Raw genomic sequence first — 18,353 nt, forward strand, 5'->3', positions numbered from 1 at the left:
ATATTCATTTATTTATTTTAGCTATTTTTTCTGGGATCTCATTTCTTCCAGAAGCAAAAATATCTCCCCGCATTTGCAAAAATGAGACCTCTCCCTGCAACTAGTCCCAACACAAAGGTTTTCCCACCCTAAATCTCATGGATTCAGACAAATCACAAGGGAAAAAAATCAACCATCTGAATAAACTTCTCAGCCTGGCCAGTCAAAAATAGCCATTGAATAGACTGGCAGACCCACATATCATCTGTGTTTATTTTATGAGAGGTATATGTCACAGTAGATAGAAAGAAGCAGCAATAATGGAATCAGAATTCTTGCTTCTGATATAGACTTGTGAAGATGGTGAACAAATCACTTAGCCTCTCAATTCCCTTCCCTTTCTCTCCTCCTCCCCCTAAGTTGCTAGCAATATAAATGACTGTGTAGGTGATCATCCGGTGTGAACAGAGGGGAGTCCCCATTCCAATGCAATCATAGATCCAATACAAGCAAAAACGTCAGGTCAGAGGATTTCGATCTGGAAGGCCCAGAGAGGTTGCTAAAGTCACACAGATATTATAAGGAATAGAGGTAAGACCAGAGCTTGAAGAACTATAAAATCCAGTGTTCTTTCCATGCCAACCAACTTCCACACAGCTTTCAACATATCATGAGGACCTCTAAACTCATCTAGTCACCTTTTTCTTTCAAATTAGAAAACTGGAGTTTAGAGGGTGACTAGTACAAGGTCACCAAATGGGTAAACTGAGGCAGAATTGCAACCTCTATCTTCCACCACTGTCTCTTCTCAAAGATTCCATCAGCATGGACGCTCCCTCCACCACAGCCCTTCTTTGTAGTAGAATTACAAATTAATGTGAAAATGAAAATTAATCATATGATGACCAACCAGGTGGGACAAGCCTTTCTGAGTTCAGTTAGGCTAGTCCTTACACAATAGACAGAGTCTATGACAAGGCTCCATATTCATAGTCACATTATTGTCAAAGTGATACAATTATATTCCCTTTACTCTTAGGTAGTATAATCCTCCTTGCTCTGGAAAAAAACAATAACTGGAGACTATATCTGAAATAGAAATTTGCAGAAATAAAGATGGATGGTTCTCTATTCCCCTTAAAGCTAGAGTTGGAAAAGAGGTTCCTTAAAAAAATAGGGACTGGTTTCTTTCTATCATTTTATCTCCCATGCACAATAGTGCCTGGCACATAGTAGGTCCTTAATGAATGCTTTTTGATGGAATGATTGCAGCAACAGTTAATATTCTATAATTTCTCTAGTTTTATATAACAAATTCCTTTTTCTTATATTTTTTGGAATATGCAGAAAGTTGTTTTATATGTCCATAATATTTTTAATCAGTTTTATTTCTCTTGCCTTTTCCATGAATAGGGGAGGAAAAATGGGAGAAAATTTAGAACTGAAAATGAAATAAATTAATTTTTAAAAGATTATAAATTGCCAACTGTATTAGTAGATTGAGTTTCCCCAACAGAGGATGTGGACCAATGAAATAACAGACAGATCCTGAGTATTTAAAAAAAAAATAAGCAAAACCAAAACCTTCCAATTACCAAGGTTTACTCTGTAACATGGTCATCTTCCAAGCCTGCCATCATCAAAACAAGAGAGCATAAAAATCAGCAGGTGATGGGAAGGGATAAATCCTGTTTTTATAAAGCAATAATTCAACATCTAGAATGACTTTAAGGTCTACAAAGAGATTTCTGAAGCTTGTATGTTATTATACCCATTTTACACATAAGGGAACTAAGGCATAGAATATGTATCCATGAGTTTTAGGTAAACAGAAGACAGCGTTAGTGAGAGAAGGTCATAAGATACACAAGTCTTCAGTAGTAAATACCCTTGCTGTTGTTTCCAACTCCATTACTCTCCCTCATATCAGATCTCCAATCAGTTGCCAAATCTTATTTCCACCTTCACAACGCCAGCCCTCTTCTCTTGATTCACAGGGCCTTATTACCAAGGTTACAGCTTATTGGTCTCCTTGCTTCATATCTCTTTTCTCTTCAATCAATCATCCACACAGTGACTCAAGTAGTATTCCTATAGAACAGATCTGTTCATATCATTTTCCTGTTCAATATTCTCCCATGGTTCTCCATTACTTCCAGAGTCAAATATAAATGCTTGTGTTTGTTATACAAAAGCCTTTTGCAACCTGGCTCCAATTTGCCTCTCCAGCCTTGTTATATATTCTTCCCTTCAAGTATTCCACTGTCTAGCCAAATTGGCCTTCTTGCAGTTCCTAACATATGATATATCATCTCCCATCTCTGAAATATATTCCCTCCTCCTTATCTCCACCTCTTAGCATTCCAAGTTCCCTTCAAAGCTTAGCTCAAGCATGACCTCCTACATAAGGTCTTTCCTGATGCTTCCAGCTGCTAATGCCTCTCCCTTCAAAAAATTTATTTTGTATTTATATATATATCCACACACATATATGCATATATACTACATATATATATACATTGTATGTTTTGTATGTTCATATCATAAATATTTTCTCCCCTATAGAATGTGAGCTCGTTATTCCAATTTTTATGTATGTTTTTCACCTAGCTTACATAACTCAGTACCTAGTACGTAGTGTATACCTGATAAGTGCTTGTTAGCTGATTGATTGATGATTGTGAGCTTTCCCAAAGGAAGAATACAGATAGATCATAGAATTTAAATGTCATCTAATAAAACTCCTTTTTTTCAGAAGTGGAAACTGAGGCACAGAGAGGGGAATGGCTTGCCCTGGGTCATACAAATGGCATAGTTATGTCTAATACCTAGTTCTCCTGACTTTCAGTACCCAAAGTGCTTTAGACATTATTGTCTCAGTGAATTCTCTCTCCACTAAAATCATCATGGCTTCATCCTACTCATTCTACCATGATGAGGACTACCAATCTCCTATGTTGCCTATGGTGGCAATTCTTAGCTCTGTAGGTACCCCTTTTATCCTTAATTCTGCCCTTGAACTGTTACATCCACATTAAAGTAAGCAAGGAAGATAGAATTCTGGATTAAACACCACAAAGATCTGAATTTACAAAGCTCAAGAATTTCAGGGGAATTAATGACAAAAATGCCAATGAAAGTGGCCTAGCTATGCCAGACCTAAAACTATATTATAAAGCAGTGGTCATCAAAACCATTTGGTACTGGCCAAGAAATAGAGTAGTCTTTCAGTGGCTAGATTAGATTCATAGGACAAAATAGTCAATAACTATAGTAATCTAGTGTTTGACAAACCCAAAGACCCCAGCTTTTAGGATAAAAACTCGCTATTTGATAAAGACTGCTGGGAAAATTGGAAACATCGACCCACACCTAACACCATATACCAAGATAAGGTGGAAATAGATTTATGATTTGGACATAAAGAGTGATATTATAAGCAAATTAGAAGAACAAAAGATAGTTTATGTTTCAGATCTGTGGAGAAGGAAGGGAATTTGTGGCCAAACAAGAACTGGAGTTCATTATTGAACACAAAATAGATAATTTTTATTATATTAAAAAGTTTTTGAATAAACAAAACGAATGCAGACAAGAATAGAAGGGAAGCAATACTCAGATTGGCTAACATGACAGGAAAAGATAATGATGAATGTTGAAGGGGATGTGGAAAAACTGGGACACTAATACATTATTGGTGGAGTTGTGAAGTGATCCAATCATTCTGGAGAGCAATTTGGAACTGTGCCCAAGTAGCTATCAAACTGTGCATATCCTTTGATCCAGCAGTGTCTCTACTGGATCTGTTTCTTAAAGAGATTTTAAAGGAGGAAATGGGATCCACATGTATAAAAATGTTTGTGGCAGCCCTTTTTGAAGTGGCAAGAAACTGGGAACTGAGTGGATGCCCATCAGTTGGAGAATGGCTGAATAAGCTATGGTATATGAATGTTATGGAATATTATTGTTTTATAAGAAATGACCAGAAGGGGATGATTTCAGAGAGGCCTGGAGAGACTTACATGAAGTGATGCTGTCAAATGAACAGAACCAGGAGATAATTGTACATGGCAACAACAAGGTTATTGGATGATCAATTCTGATGGACATGGCTCTTTCAACAATGAGATGATTCAAGCCAATTCAAATGGTCTTGTGATGGAGAGAGCCATCTGCACCTGGAGAGACAACTGTGGGAATTAAGTGTAGATCACAACATAGCATTTTCACTCTTTTTGTTGTTGTTGGCTTGCATTTTATTTTCTTTCTCATTTTTTCCCTTAAGATTTGATTGTTCTTGTGAAGCAAGATAATTGTATAAATATGCCTGCATATACTGGATTTAACATATTTTTATCATGTTTAACATATATTGGATTACTTGCTATATAAGAGAGAGAGTGCAGAGAAGGGGGGGGAATTAGAACACAAGGTTTTGCAAGGGTTAATGTTGAAAAATTATCCATGCATATCTTTTGAAAATTAAAAAGCTTTAATAATAAAAAAAATCTGAGTTCAAGTATTGACATTTATTATCTGTGTAAAACTGGCAAGTCATTGAATCCATTAAGGTCTTAGTTTCCTCCTCTTTATAATAAGAATTATAGTGCTTATAATACCTATCTCACCATGTTGTGAGGATCAAACAAGTAATAAGGCAGCTGGCAATGTATTACTGTGGATAAGGAGGTAGTTCTATGATCAGGAAGCAACTGAGTTCAAATCCAGCTTTAAATATTTATTATCCTTTGCTTTGGTTTCTTTGTCTGTAAAATGGGGCTAATAATAATACCTATACCCCAAGGTTGCTGTGAGTATCAAATGAGATAATTTCTTTTGCAAATCTCAAAGCACTATATAAGTATACATGTATATATACTAATTATTACTATGTATGAAAAGCACTTTATAAAATTCAAGGTGCTATAAGAGCCAATTACTATTATCATAAGTTATTGTCATAACTGAGAATTATCATAATCACATAGGATAAGAGAGATGGAAGGAACTTTATATATAGATTCTCCATGAAGAGGTTCAGCTGATGATTAAAGTGCAGACTGAGTCACAGTCAATCAGTTAGGGGACCTGTCCTGGGTGCTGAAAAGTTACTACCTGGTTCATTGAAACTATCCAAGGCATTGTGTTGGTAGGCAAATGCCCTTGTTAGCAGACAGCTGTCAGCAGACTACTCTTGACAAGTAAGTGGCTTTGAGATCCTGACATATAAAGCAGGACATAACTAACATGTCCAAGGACCAACAACTCTCCATCCCAATGAGTACTCCTGGAGATACTATTCTTACAGCATTTATTATATAGATAAAAAATATTTTCTTTTAGGTACCTCTTTGCTTTGGCAACATCATCATCTTTTCCTCCTTTTCTTCCTTCTTCTCCCCCTTATTATCTTCCTTCTCCTTCATCATTCATTTGATGTCACTTTAAGATTTGGAAAGCATGGGGCAGGTATTTAGTGCAATGGATAGAGCACCAGCCCTGAAGTCAGGAGGACCTGAGTTCAAATCAGGACTCAAACACTTAATACTTCCTAGTTGTGTAACCTTGGGCAAATCACTTAATCCCAACTGCCTAAGAAAAAAAAAATTGGAAAGCACTTTTCAAATAACATATAATTTAAACCTCACAATAATCCTTATGAGATCCATGCTATTATTATCTCCATTTTATAAATGAGGAGACCTTTCCCAGATCAGAACTAATAAGTGTCTGAGGCAGGATTTGAATTCGAGTCCTACTTTCTGACTCTCTATCCACCACTTACTTCAGTTATACATTGATTCCAACAAAGCACTAAAATCAGTCATAGTCCTACAGCCTATGCCCTCTAAAGCTCTAGGATCAGTTAAATGGTAAATTGGAAATGCAGATGCTAGCAAATCAAAACTTCCTAGGATTTCGTAGTATTTAGAGTGAGAAAACACCTTAGAAATCATCCACCCCAACCTTCTCCTTTTGTAGAAGAAGGAGCAAGGTATATAAAGATTCAAGACCACATAGATAATGAATGGAATTAAAATTATTTATTATCAACTTAATATTTATTAAGCACTGGGGATACAAATAAAAGATGATACAATCTATACCCTTAAAAAGCTCACGCTCTAAGAAAAGACAACACAAGGAACTGAAAGGTCCTTAAGGTTCAGAGGCCAGACAGATGGAAAGGTTCAAGAATGGTTAGTGTGCATTGGCTGGAAAATAACTAGATGGTGCAGTAGATGGAGTATTGAGCCTAGAGGCAAGAAGATCCAAGTTCCAATCCAGACTGACTAGCTGTGTGACCCTGGGAAAGTCACTTAATCCTGTTTTCTTCAGTTTTCTCATTCATTAAATGAGCTGGAGAAGGAAATAGCAAATTATTTCAGTCTCTCTGTCAAGAAAATCCCAGATAGGGCCAAATGAACAAAATGTGTGGGTGTCTGGAGGACATAAAAGCAAGACCCTGTAGACATTAGGAAACAATGGCACATGGTTTACTCTCTTTCCAAAAAATTTGTAGCTGGTGACTCCCTATTCAACCAAATGGTGGTCAATCCCCAAACAGAAACTTTCAGGAAAGAGTACAATAATGCCTCAGAGATTGGAGTGATCCAGTAACTCTGCATCACCTCCCTTGGGTAAAAGAATAGTTATGGTTGGAGAGGGAACAGTATCCAGATCCTGGTGAGAAATGAGCAATGGGAGCTGGGGTGGGGCTTGAAAAGAGTTGCTACTGGAGCCACTGGACTAGTAAATAACAGAGTCAGCATTCAGCTCCAGAACCTCTGAGTCAAATTGCTTAGAAAGCCACGGTGCCTCTTACCCAGCCCACTCCCACCCTTTGATCACAAGCACCTTGATGGCAGGAAGTATTTTTAATTTGTCTTTTATTTTGAGCACCCTGGTAAACTATAGATCCTTAATAAATATAAAAGGTTAATTATTATTGTAATAGTTATCATCATCATTATGTTGTTCAGTCAATCTCAAGAATGTATTAAGTATCTATTGGATAGTGTCCCAAAAGACTTAGAACAGTTTAAGGCTATCAAATCACTAAGGCTTTTAGAATGCTCTATATGCCAGGCTAGATTCTGTGGAATACAAATAGAAATGTGAGATGGTCCCTGCCCCCAAAGAGTTTGCATTCTATAAGGAAAGATGCCATCCCCCTAAATAATATACAAAGTAAATTGGCAGTTTTGGAGAGGGAAGCACTAGAAGCTGGTGGGATTAAGAAAGATAGCTAATATTTATTAAACAGCTATTATGTTCTAGGTACTATGGCTTAACAAATATTATTTCATATTTTCCTCACAATGAGATAATTGCTATTATTATCCCCATTTTGTAGATGAGGAAACTGAGGTAAACAACTAGAGTGACTTGTCCAGAGTCACACAGCTAGTAAAAATCTGAAACTGGATTTGAACTCAGATCTTTTTTATTTCAAGCCCAGAACTCTGTTCAGTGAGTACCTAGTTTCTTACTCCTTCTTTTGGTGCTTACAATATTTAGTAAGATAGTACCCTACTAAGAGCAGCTAGGTGGTACAGTGGATAGAGTGCCTTTAGGACAGAAGGGATCACTATTGCCTCCCTTCAAACTGTTTTAGCCCCTTCTCTGCAACCCTCTTAAGAATTCATCTCACTTGTTTCTGTTTGGAGGACATGCCTGATCTTTGCTGCAGGACTGTGTAATAGTCAGCAAACATTAAGCACTTACTATGTGGCAGGCACTGGACTAAAGGCTGGAAAAACAAAGAAAAGCAAAAATATAGTCCCTGATCTCAAGAATCACGGTTTAATAAGAGAGACAATGTGCAAACTTCTATGTATTTGCAGAGCAGCTAGATGATGAAGATTTCTCTTGAGTTCATATCTGATCTTAGATACCAGCTATGTGACCCTGCACAAATTAACTCTGTTTACCTCAGTTTTCTCCTCTGTAAAATGGGCTGGAAAAGGAAATGGCAAATCACTCTAGTCACTCTGGTCTTTGCCAAGAAATCTCCAAATGGGGTGAAGAAGTCAAACATGACTAACAACAAATGCACACCCAAGATACATATGGGGTGGATGAAAAGGAATAGACAAGCTACTTGAAGAAAGTTTATATATATATATATATATATATATATATATATATCATAGTTTGCATTATGTCCAGCAACCTAGCAGAGCCTCTTTTTTGAGCTTTTAATTTATTTTTTCTCAATTATGCATAAACAAAAAATTTTAAGTAATTTTTTTAAGTTTTAAGTTCCAAATTTTACATGAATTGATGCCGAATGAAGTAAGCAGAACCAAGAGAACACTGTACACAGTAATGACCAGATTATGTGATAATCAGCTGAAATGGATTTTGCCCTTTCCAACAATGTGGTGATTCAAGGCAATTCCAACAGATTTGGGATTTTTAAAAAATGCCATTTGTATCCAGAGAAAGAACTGTGGAGACTGAATGTGAGTTAAAGCATAATATTTTCACTTTTTTGTTTGTTTTTTCCCTTTCTCATGGTTTTCTCCCTTTTGTTCTGATTTTTCTTGTTCAACATGATAAATATGGAAATATATTTAAAAGAATTGCATAGATTTAAACTCAATCAAATTGTTTGTTGTCATGGGGAAGGGAAAGGTAAAGAAGGGAAGGAGAAAAATTTGGAAGACCATGTCTTACAAAAATTATGAAATTTATTTTTACACATATTTGGAAAAATAAGATATTATTGAATTTTTTTAAAATTTGAGTTCCATATTCTATCTTTCCCTTTCCTTCTCCTTGAAAAAACAAATGATTTGATGACAATTCTGCATTTGCAATAAAGCAAAGCATATTAGCCATATTTCAAAAGAAAACACAAATTAAAAAAAAAACAAGAATAATAAATAAAGTTTTAAAAAGTATTCTATCTGTTCTTTCTCTGGAGGTGGATAATATTCTTCATCATGAGTCCTTTGGAATTGTCTTGGATCATCATGCTTTTGGGAATACCTAAGTCATTCACAGTTGATCATTATATAATGTTGTTGCTGTTACTATATATATTCTTCTCTTGGTTCTGCTTACTTCACGGTTCATCAATTCACTTAAATCTTTCAAAGTTTTTCTGAAATCAGTCTGCTTTACCGCAATTTTTCAGCCTTCCCAAATTGATGGGCATTTTTCAATTTCCACTTTTTTGTTACCATGCTTTTTCTAGCACAACTTCTTACACATTTTAAGGATACAATGTTTGATAAGTGTCTAAATGAACAAATGCCATCTACGTTATTGAATATTCATATTGAAACAACATTAGGTGTTAATTTGTAGAGTTCTCCATTCAGTAATGTGCTGAAGTTTTTATTGTATGTATATTCCTTATAGTTTGTGTGGTATTGGACAAGTCACATAACCTCTCTCAGGTTCAATTTTCTTATTTGTAAAATGGGAGTGGTAATGAGGGAAATGAAACACCTAAGGAAACTAAGTCCAAATCCTATGATCTTATGGCTCTTGGACTTTCCCCCAACGATGCCCAAATACAGATGTACAGAAGTAATTCCAAGTTTTCTAGTGTGAAGAAAAATAAATAATAATACGGAACAATAAAGCAGTGTGGACTGTGGAATGAATACAGGACATGAAAACAAAACAAAACAAATTGGATTCAAATCTCAGATCTGTGGCTTCCTAATGATGTTAGCTTAAACAAGTCCTATTTCTCAATCTGTTTTCTCATCTGTAAAATTTAGGGGTTGGAGTATATATGGTCCCTTCTAATTCCAAAACTATGAGCCTATGAGTCAGAGATCTCTAAAGTCCTTTCTAAAGCTATATAATATTCTTTCTTAGTCAAGTCTAATTCTAATAGGGACAAGGGAAATGAATAGCATTTATTAAGCATCTATTATATATGTCAGGTATTGTGCTGAGCACTTTTTCTTTCTTTTTTTTTTCTTTAACAAATATTACCTCATTTTATTCTCATAACCAATCCTGTGGGGGAAATGCTATTAACACCTCCATTTAGAGCTGAAATAACTAGTCCTGAATTACATAATTAATAAGAATCTTAGGCTGATTTTCAACTCAGATCTTACTGATTCCAGGCCCAGCAATGTCTACTTGCACTACCTAGCTTTTGTCAAGTAGACAACATTTATACAGCACTTAAAGTTAACAAGTCCCTCATATACATTAATTCATTTGATTTTTTTCTCGAGTCGCAAGGAGGAGGAAGAGAAAACGGAGGAACTAGGTAACACAGTGGTGTTATTTCAATTTTATATTTAAGGAAAAAGGCTCAGCAAGATGAAGTAATCACGGTCACACAGCTAGTAAATGATAGCCCTTGGATTTGAATTCAATTTCTCCTGACCAGCAAGATAAGAAATCTTGACACTATGGTTTTTTTCATTAGAATCTTGTTCAGATTTTCTTCTCAAGCAGCACCGTGATGTAACATTCTATAGGTAGGGAGATCCAGGTACAAATTCAGCTTCTGACAATAGCTGTGTAACTATGGACCTGTCCATCACTGAGCCTCAGGTAATCCTCGAACACCTAAAGTTGCAATCTGTCACAGTGGTAGAAATCTATTTGCTACATCTCTTCTTTCAAATAGATTCAATTTAAGTAATTTCAAACTTGAAAAACTGATAAGTTAGACAGCAAGTTCAGATCATATAATCTAAAACTTTAAAGTTGCATTTGTAATTATTTATTGGAAGAAAGAAAAAAACCTATCCCTTCTGGATAATCCCACAAAGGTGAGATGGAGTCAGTAGCCCACAGCAGCATGCTGGTACACTAGCAGATTCTAAACCTTACAACAGTCTGAATGGCTGGTAATTTTACAGCGGCAGTGCTCAGAGTCATCTTGATGACATATTTGATCCAGAAAGATCAGAACATAAAGCTGACCCTGCATGGCATTATCACTGTGAATGCTCAAATTTTACGGAAGGCTGACAATGTAAGTGGCACTGAGTAGAAAAAAGGCATGGTCTCTGGCTCAATGTCAGCTCATCTGTACCCAGCTTTATCATCCATCACTCTAGTACCTGTGTACAGCTCTGGGAAGGAACCTGGCAGCTATCTAAGAGCAGTATCAAATCTCAATCTTTCAGGGTAGAGAAGAAAAGAATAGGGCCTTTCAAGAAGAGAATAAGAAATTAAGCAACAAACTGTAATTATACAAATGGAAGCCTGCTGGAACACCTGGTTCAGCCTCTTCCACTCTTGGTTTTTATTTTCCACAAAGTAATGAGGTCCGGACCTCTGTAACAAGACTGGACCTTTTGAGCCACATGGGGTGGAATAAAAGAGAAATGGAGTGGGAGTAAAAGAGAAGCAGCTTGAGAATCATGAGAGACGGTGTCAAAAGTTAGCTACACTACATGACTTTAAGAGTCAAAGAGGTCAGGAGATTAAATCCCATCTTCCACACTTATGAGCTAAGTAACCATGGGCCTTTTGCTAAACCTATGAAAACCACTGGCCAGATTCAATCATCTTCATGTTTCAGTTGTAAAGTAGGGACAATAATAAGCTACCCCACAAGGTCTGAGGGAAAAATCCAATTAGATAAATGTACAAGAAATACTCTGAAAATTTCAAAAAACACATTTTAAAAGATCAGTTTTTTATTATTAGTTCTGGCTTTTCCCCTAACAGTCTGTGAGTTCTCCTTGTGTAAATCATATACTCTAAACCTCAGTTTCCTCATGATAAGATTTATAAGATTATTTTCCAGCTCAAATGGAGTGATCCTCTAGTCTTGCACCCTTCTAGACAAGAAGTCCTCCTTCTTAGACCAAAGGTCCAACCTGAGTCACCTGGACTTGGAGAGTCATGCTCCAGGTCAAAGTATTGGGACATACACATGAAAATGAGGATTTGGGTTTGGTTTCTGTTTGGATAGGAGAGGGGGACAGTGGAAATATAATTCTACTTAATACTGGGGGTGTGATTTGTTCAGGATATACCACCCTCTACAAAAAGCCTATGCAATAACACTCTGCTTGGCTAAAATGATGGTTGCCTAATCAATAAATGAGAGTGTTTCAGTGCTTCACAGCATTAATTACACAAGGCTGAGAGCAAGAGCAGGTTGGAAGATGCAGCACCCATTATGCGGTCAGTAGCCTCCCTGGCAGGGCCAACCTGTGCTCTAGAGCCAGAAGCATGGAAACTGCTGGCCAAATCCAATCGCCTGGAAAGAACATTCTGAGAATCATCAGAATAGCTATAATGAGAGGATGTTGTTTCCTGGGCAGAGGGTTACTCAAAAATTACTTCATCAGCCTAAGACCTCCCCTTTGAGGAGGACCAGGATGATAGTCCATCCTATCCAGGTGAAAGTGATGTGCTATCACTTATTTAGAGTCAGAGGAACTAAGAATCAGAGACTACTTAGGGTTTAAGGAGGGATCCAGAAACCAGAGGAAGTAAATAGGGTTCTGGAGCAAAAATAGTTATAAAAATGGAATCTGTTTCATTGGTGCAATAAAAGACAACAGATGTAGATATTGGTTTAACTTAGCTGTTATGGGGAAGCTAAAGTGCATAGAGGCAAGATTTATTGATAAATTACTGTGATATCCAAAACAAAAGACACAGATAAAACTAAAAACACAACAAACATCAAAATAATTAATATACAGAACGTGTTTTATAAGTTTTATTATTCTGGAATTTCTCTCCAATTGGAGTTTGGAAGTGATTCATCAATTATATTTGGATACTTTCCATAGAGACACCCACCCATTCCTCAAGGAAGGGGGAAAGGCTTGTAGATTCACCCAGCACAATTCAGATGAACAAAGAGCCCAGGGCTAGATCTGCCCACAGCATCATTTGGGCTAATTCCTTCACTTGCAGAGTATGCCTGCATGGGAACTCTGGATGGGTCCTTCGTAGACCCTTATAAAACCTTCCCATGAAAGTAAAAATAAAAAGACTTGAGTCCCAACACTATGGGTAGTGCTGACGCCCTCATACTCATTTCTTCCTGCATTCACATGCTCTATTCTGTATACAGATGAGCCTCACCATTCAAATAAGAGTCCCATCCTACTTAGATTCCCCTAAATCCCCACACAGAGGTGCCACTGGGATTTCCTTCACTGCACTGATATAGTATTATGGCAAAAGCACTGGGTTTTCAGTGAGAAGTCAAGGATCTTCAGAGTCTCTTTCTCTATATGTAGGGCTCAGTTTTTCATCTGTAAAACTGGAGTGAGGACTAGAACTCAACGAACTATTTCCCACAGCCCTGTCACTCATAAACCTCCCACAGACAGTGAAAGATGCCAATTTTACTTTCCTCCACCTTTGGGCCCTACAGCATCCTGCTGTGTAGACAGTGTCAGCATCCATTAATTATCAGGCAATTGATATTGAAAGAGCAATGTTTCAGGAGTCAAAATAATTTGGGTCAAGTCCAAGCTCCACCATCTGCTATTTATTTCATCTTGGGCAAGTTCCTTCCTCTATTTGGACCCCAGTTTCTTCATCTACAAGATGAGAGACCTCCAAAGTCTCCTCCCCACCCCCACCCCCGCCCCTGGCAGACCTTAGCTCTAAATCCTCTGAAGTACTGACTGGAACAGCTAATTAGTCACAAAGCTAGAAATAAAATGAGAAACTTCTGACCCCAGCCCCATATATTTTCCACTAGAAAAAAATGGGACCCTGGTTTACTCACGAGAAAGAATTTTTGATTTACTCAATCATATGATGTGAGGAAAGAAAAGGAAGGCTGAGAATATAAGAACAAGAGTATTAGAACTAAAAGGCACTTTGAGGTCCACCTTCCCTCTTTCCCACATTACAGATGAAGAAACAGGAGATTAAATGGCTTGTGCAGAATCCCATAGCTAGTTAAGTAGCCACAGTAGAATATAAACCCAACTCTTCTCACTCCAAGTCAAGTAGGCAGTAGACTATTCCATGGAACTGAAGCCCATCCTTTCACTTAACCTTCCAGTCACTGATGGGGAAAGGAAAGGATTCAGGCAGGAAGCTGCTGACAGAACTCCCCTCCCCTAAGCAAAGAGGTGGAGAATACAGGGGTGTTAGATGACCCAGTGATTCTCATCTATTATATCGACCTGTTGGAGAGCCTGCTTCCATGCTGATCCTGAGTCAGACCAGATGATTCAGCTCTGTCCAATGAGGCACCACGGGCTCTAGAGGCCCACTGAGTAAGCTTGCTATTCCTCAGTACCGTCTCTTTCTCAGAAATTACAAGGTGGCTAAACCCAAGGCATTTAGCTTAGCTTAGCCTTCCCTGTCTCTGTCCGATCTTCAGCAGTATCTTTCAAATACCTAAACAATGCTCAATAAGTATTCCACAGGGGCGGCCAAATAGTGCAGTGGATAGAGCATCAGCCCTGGAGTCAAGAGAATCTGGGTTAAAATCTTAACACTTCCAAAAAGTGTGACTCTAGGCAAGTCACTTAACTCAACTGCCTCTCAAAAAAAGGGAAAAGAATAAACATTTAAATTAGTGAGTAAATAAGAAGCAACAGAAGAGAGGGAACCATGTGGGCCACTGGAAACGGTGTTGAACTTCAGTGTCAAGACCTGGTTCAAGTGTCAGCTCTGACAGTGACTATGTGACTATGGATAAATCATGTAACCTCCCTACACCTGAGCTTTCCCATCTATAAAATCTACCTGCTAAGGGCAGGAAGATGATACAGTGGAAAGAGTACCAGACCTGAATCAAGAAGACTCATCCCCCTAAGTTCAAATCTGGTTTCAGACATTTACTAGCTGTGTGACCCTGGGCAAAACACTTAATCCTGTTTGTCTCAGTTTCCTCATCTGTGAAATAAGAGAAGGAAGTGGTATCTTTGCCAAGAAAAGCCCAAATGAAGTCACAAAGTCATACATCAGTGAAACAACAATAGCAATAACAACAACAGGTAGGGCAGAAGTGTTTCTCCAGTACACACTCCTGAATGCTTCCTAAACCAGATTAAAATGTGATTGGGAAATATTCAACAAAAAAAGTAAAACTACACTATAACATAGATAATATTACATTTTAAAAACAGAGTCAATATGCAGTCACTGGGTTAAGGAGCATATACATATACAAATTAGTGGTCCTAGAATGTGGAGGGAAGTATAGTATTTTCATCATTTTTTGTTTGGTTATTTCCTTTTTTCTTGTGGTTTTTCCATTTTAGTCTGATTTTTATTGCACAACATGACAAATATGAAATATATTTTAAAGAATTATATGTGTTTTATTTAACATGTATTGGCTAACTGCCATCTGAGGGAGGAGGTGGGGGAAGGAGGGGAAAAATTGGAACAAAAGGTTTGGCAATTGTCAATACTGAAAAATTACCCATGCATATATCTTGTAAATAAAAAGCTATATAAATAAAAAACAAACAAACAAACAAAAGAATTATATATGTTTGACCTGTATCAGATTGCTTGCTGTCTTGGGGAAGAGGGGATGAGGGAAGGAGGGAGAAAAATATGGAATGCAAAATCTTACAAAGATGGATGTTGGAAACTATATGTGTATTTGAAAAAATAAAATACTATTGAGGAAAAAAACAAATTGATGGCCCCATTTTATTAGTTTGACACTACTGCTTTAGAGATTCAATGGATTTTGAACCGGATTGTTAGAAGTCATCCAGTCTTTAACTTTAAAGAAGAGCCAAAAGAAGTAGCAGAATCCCAGATTTAGAGATGAAAGGCATTGCTCACCTCATTTTAAAGTGGAGGAAATAGACCAAGAGAGAACTGAATGAAGTACCACAGGTCAATCAAACAAAGCCAGGATCTGAACTGACATCTCTTGACTCTCAAACAACATTGTCTGCCACACAATGTTGCTTCCAAATGAGAACTCCAGATGACACAGGCAAGTAAATCAAAGAGCTAGAATTCAGATGCAGATTATCAGTCTACAAATCTACCACTCTATCAGGGTTATTATTGGTGTTCTTTGTAAGGCTTAATTCTCCATAGAAATTTGAGCTGTTATTGCTGTTAATATTATTATTGTTAATACAACTGAATTGAACAAAATTGAACAAAAACCTAAGCACCTAAAACATTCATGGATACAAAGATGAAAATAAAATCCATCATGTCCTACAAGAGTTCACTCCTAAGTCCTTTACCTACATTGACATATATTGATGAAATCTAGTCTGTAGTGTTTGGGAGTGTGAAATGCCCTCAGAACAAAGGAGAATCCAGAAAATTTTATCCAATTCTATGTGCAGCTTCATATTTAACATTTTAGAGGGGGAGATATAGCTGGCATTGAGTTTTTCAATGAGTTTTTTCTCAGAACCACTATTCACAGAACATCACTTTGGAAGAGATGCTGAATTTAGAGTCAGGAAGATCCCAGTTCAAATCCCAAGTATGATGGTTGCTAGCTGGGTGACCCCAACTGGGCAAATCATTTCTCCTCTGAGTTTTATTTCTTTGCCTAAATAATCTGTTTTCATACTGCAACCTGAGAAACTCTTGCTTTTGCTCAGAACACAAATAGTGGGGATCAATAGCAATGCCCCCAAGCCAGTTTTTCCTCTCGAAGACCCTCAATCTAGGACATTTCCTCCAAATGGCAATTTTGAAGCCCCTAACTCCCTAACCTTCAATGTCCTAACTCAAACATAATTCCTGGAATCACTGGCAGCAGCCAGTCCTGTAGCAGTGGAAAAACCTTGCTCTACTGATGCTTCATGGGGTTGTGATAGAAGTACTCTATATATCTCAAATGCTAAATAAATATGATTTGTAGTTACCATCATGGGAAATTTCAAGGATCTGAAAAGTTCAGTTTAGTAATTTTTTATATATAGGATATATATACATATACATATATATATAGGATATTACATAGGAATTTTATATAAGGATGACTCACCAATAATGTTGTTTAGTCATTTTTCAGCCAGATCTGATTATTCATGACCCCTTTAGGGGTGTCCTTGGCAAAGATATTGGAATGGTTTGTCATTTCCTTCTCCAGCTCATTTTACAAATGAGGATACTGAGGCAAACAGGATTAATTGACTAGTCCAGAGTCATACAGCCAGTGTCTGAACTCAAGTCTTCCTGACTCCAGGCCCTGCACAACAGGTATATGCTGAACAACCTAGTAGCACACTAATAATAATCACAGCTAAATCTATCTCATGTACCAATCTAATAGACACTGTACTTATCATTTTATAATATTTTTTCAATTATCACAACAACCCTGAGAGATAGGTATTATTATCCCCATTTTACAGATGAGGCTATTGAGGTAGAGATTAAGTGACTTTCCCAGGGTAACTACTAAATACCAAGAAGTATCAAACAGAACTTGAATTCAGATCTTCCTGACTCCAGGTTCAGAGCTCTATCTACTATATGAACTAGCTGCCCCTGTCTCAATACTTATGAAGCACAAAAGATCGAGATGTTTCAGGGGGTTTTCCAGAAGTAATATGTGTTTCACCCTTGCCTAAATCCTCCTCATCTTTGGATGAGATAATTGCCTGGATTTAGGGGCACAGCCTGCAGAAAAAAGTAAAATGATGGAAAATACCTTACATGCCATCAAGCAGAACCCCCTCATTTTCAAATGACAGTCACTCTACATAAATCAAAATGGCAATTTCTTGTTAATGACCTTCTAAACTAATGGATTAATTACTTCTAGATTTGGAATCAAGGAGATCTGAGTTCAAATATTGCCTCATATACATCCTAGTTGTGTGATCCTGGGCAAGTCACTTAACCCCTTTGTGTCTCAGCTTCTTCAGGTGTAAAACAGCAGTAAAAATAGCACCAAAATGACAAGGTTATTGTGAAGATCTAATGAGGTCATACATGAATAGGATTTTGCAAATTTTAAAGCATAGTCCCCAAGTATTAGCTATAATTGTTGTCAACTTCATCCCTAAATAGCTTCTTAAGTATGTTTTAGTAACATGGAGTCTTTAGTCTGTTTTTTTTAACCTGTGCTCTACTATGCAAACACAGCTAGAAGAGATCTTTTAGACCTGAACACTTAATGACCTCCCAAGGGAAGTCACAAGTGAGAGAGACAGGCAGGGGAAGCTTTATGAAAGATAATGTTTTACATCAGCCTGAGAAATGATATTCTCCGTACTGCTAGGGAACAAAGGGCCCAACAAGGCCAAAGACAGAAGGAAAGGCCCTCAATATACCAAAATATATGCAGACAACTTGTGGTAGCAAAAATACTGAGGGAAATGGCAGGTGGCCATTAATTGGAGAGATTTCTGAAGAAACTGTGCAATGAGAATGAAATATAAAAATCCGGTTGTAAGAAACAAGAAACAGAAAAAATTCAAAGATCTGAATGAACTAATACCTACAACTGA

General features: G+C 37.2%; 1 protein-coding gene across 2 annotated transcripts in view; it reads right to left on the reverse strand.

Annotated features, from left to right (window-relative positions):
* Positions 1–18,353, reverse strand: part of JPH3 (junctophilin 3) — a 187,543-nt gene that overhangs the window by 133,354 nt on the left and 35,836 nt on the right. The gene's annotated exons all lie outside the window — the stretch shown is intronic.

This window comes from Sminthopsis crassicaudata, chromosome 2, assembly GCF_048593235.1.
Source record: "Sminthopsis crassicaudata isolate SCR6 chromosome 2, ASM4859323v1, whole genome shotgun sequence".
NCBI lineage: Eukaryota > Metazoa > Chordata > Mammalia > Dasyuromorphia > Dasyuridae > Sminthopsis > Sminthopsis crassicaudata.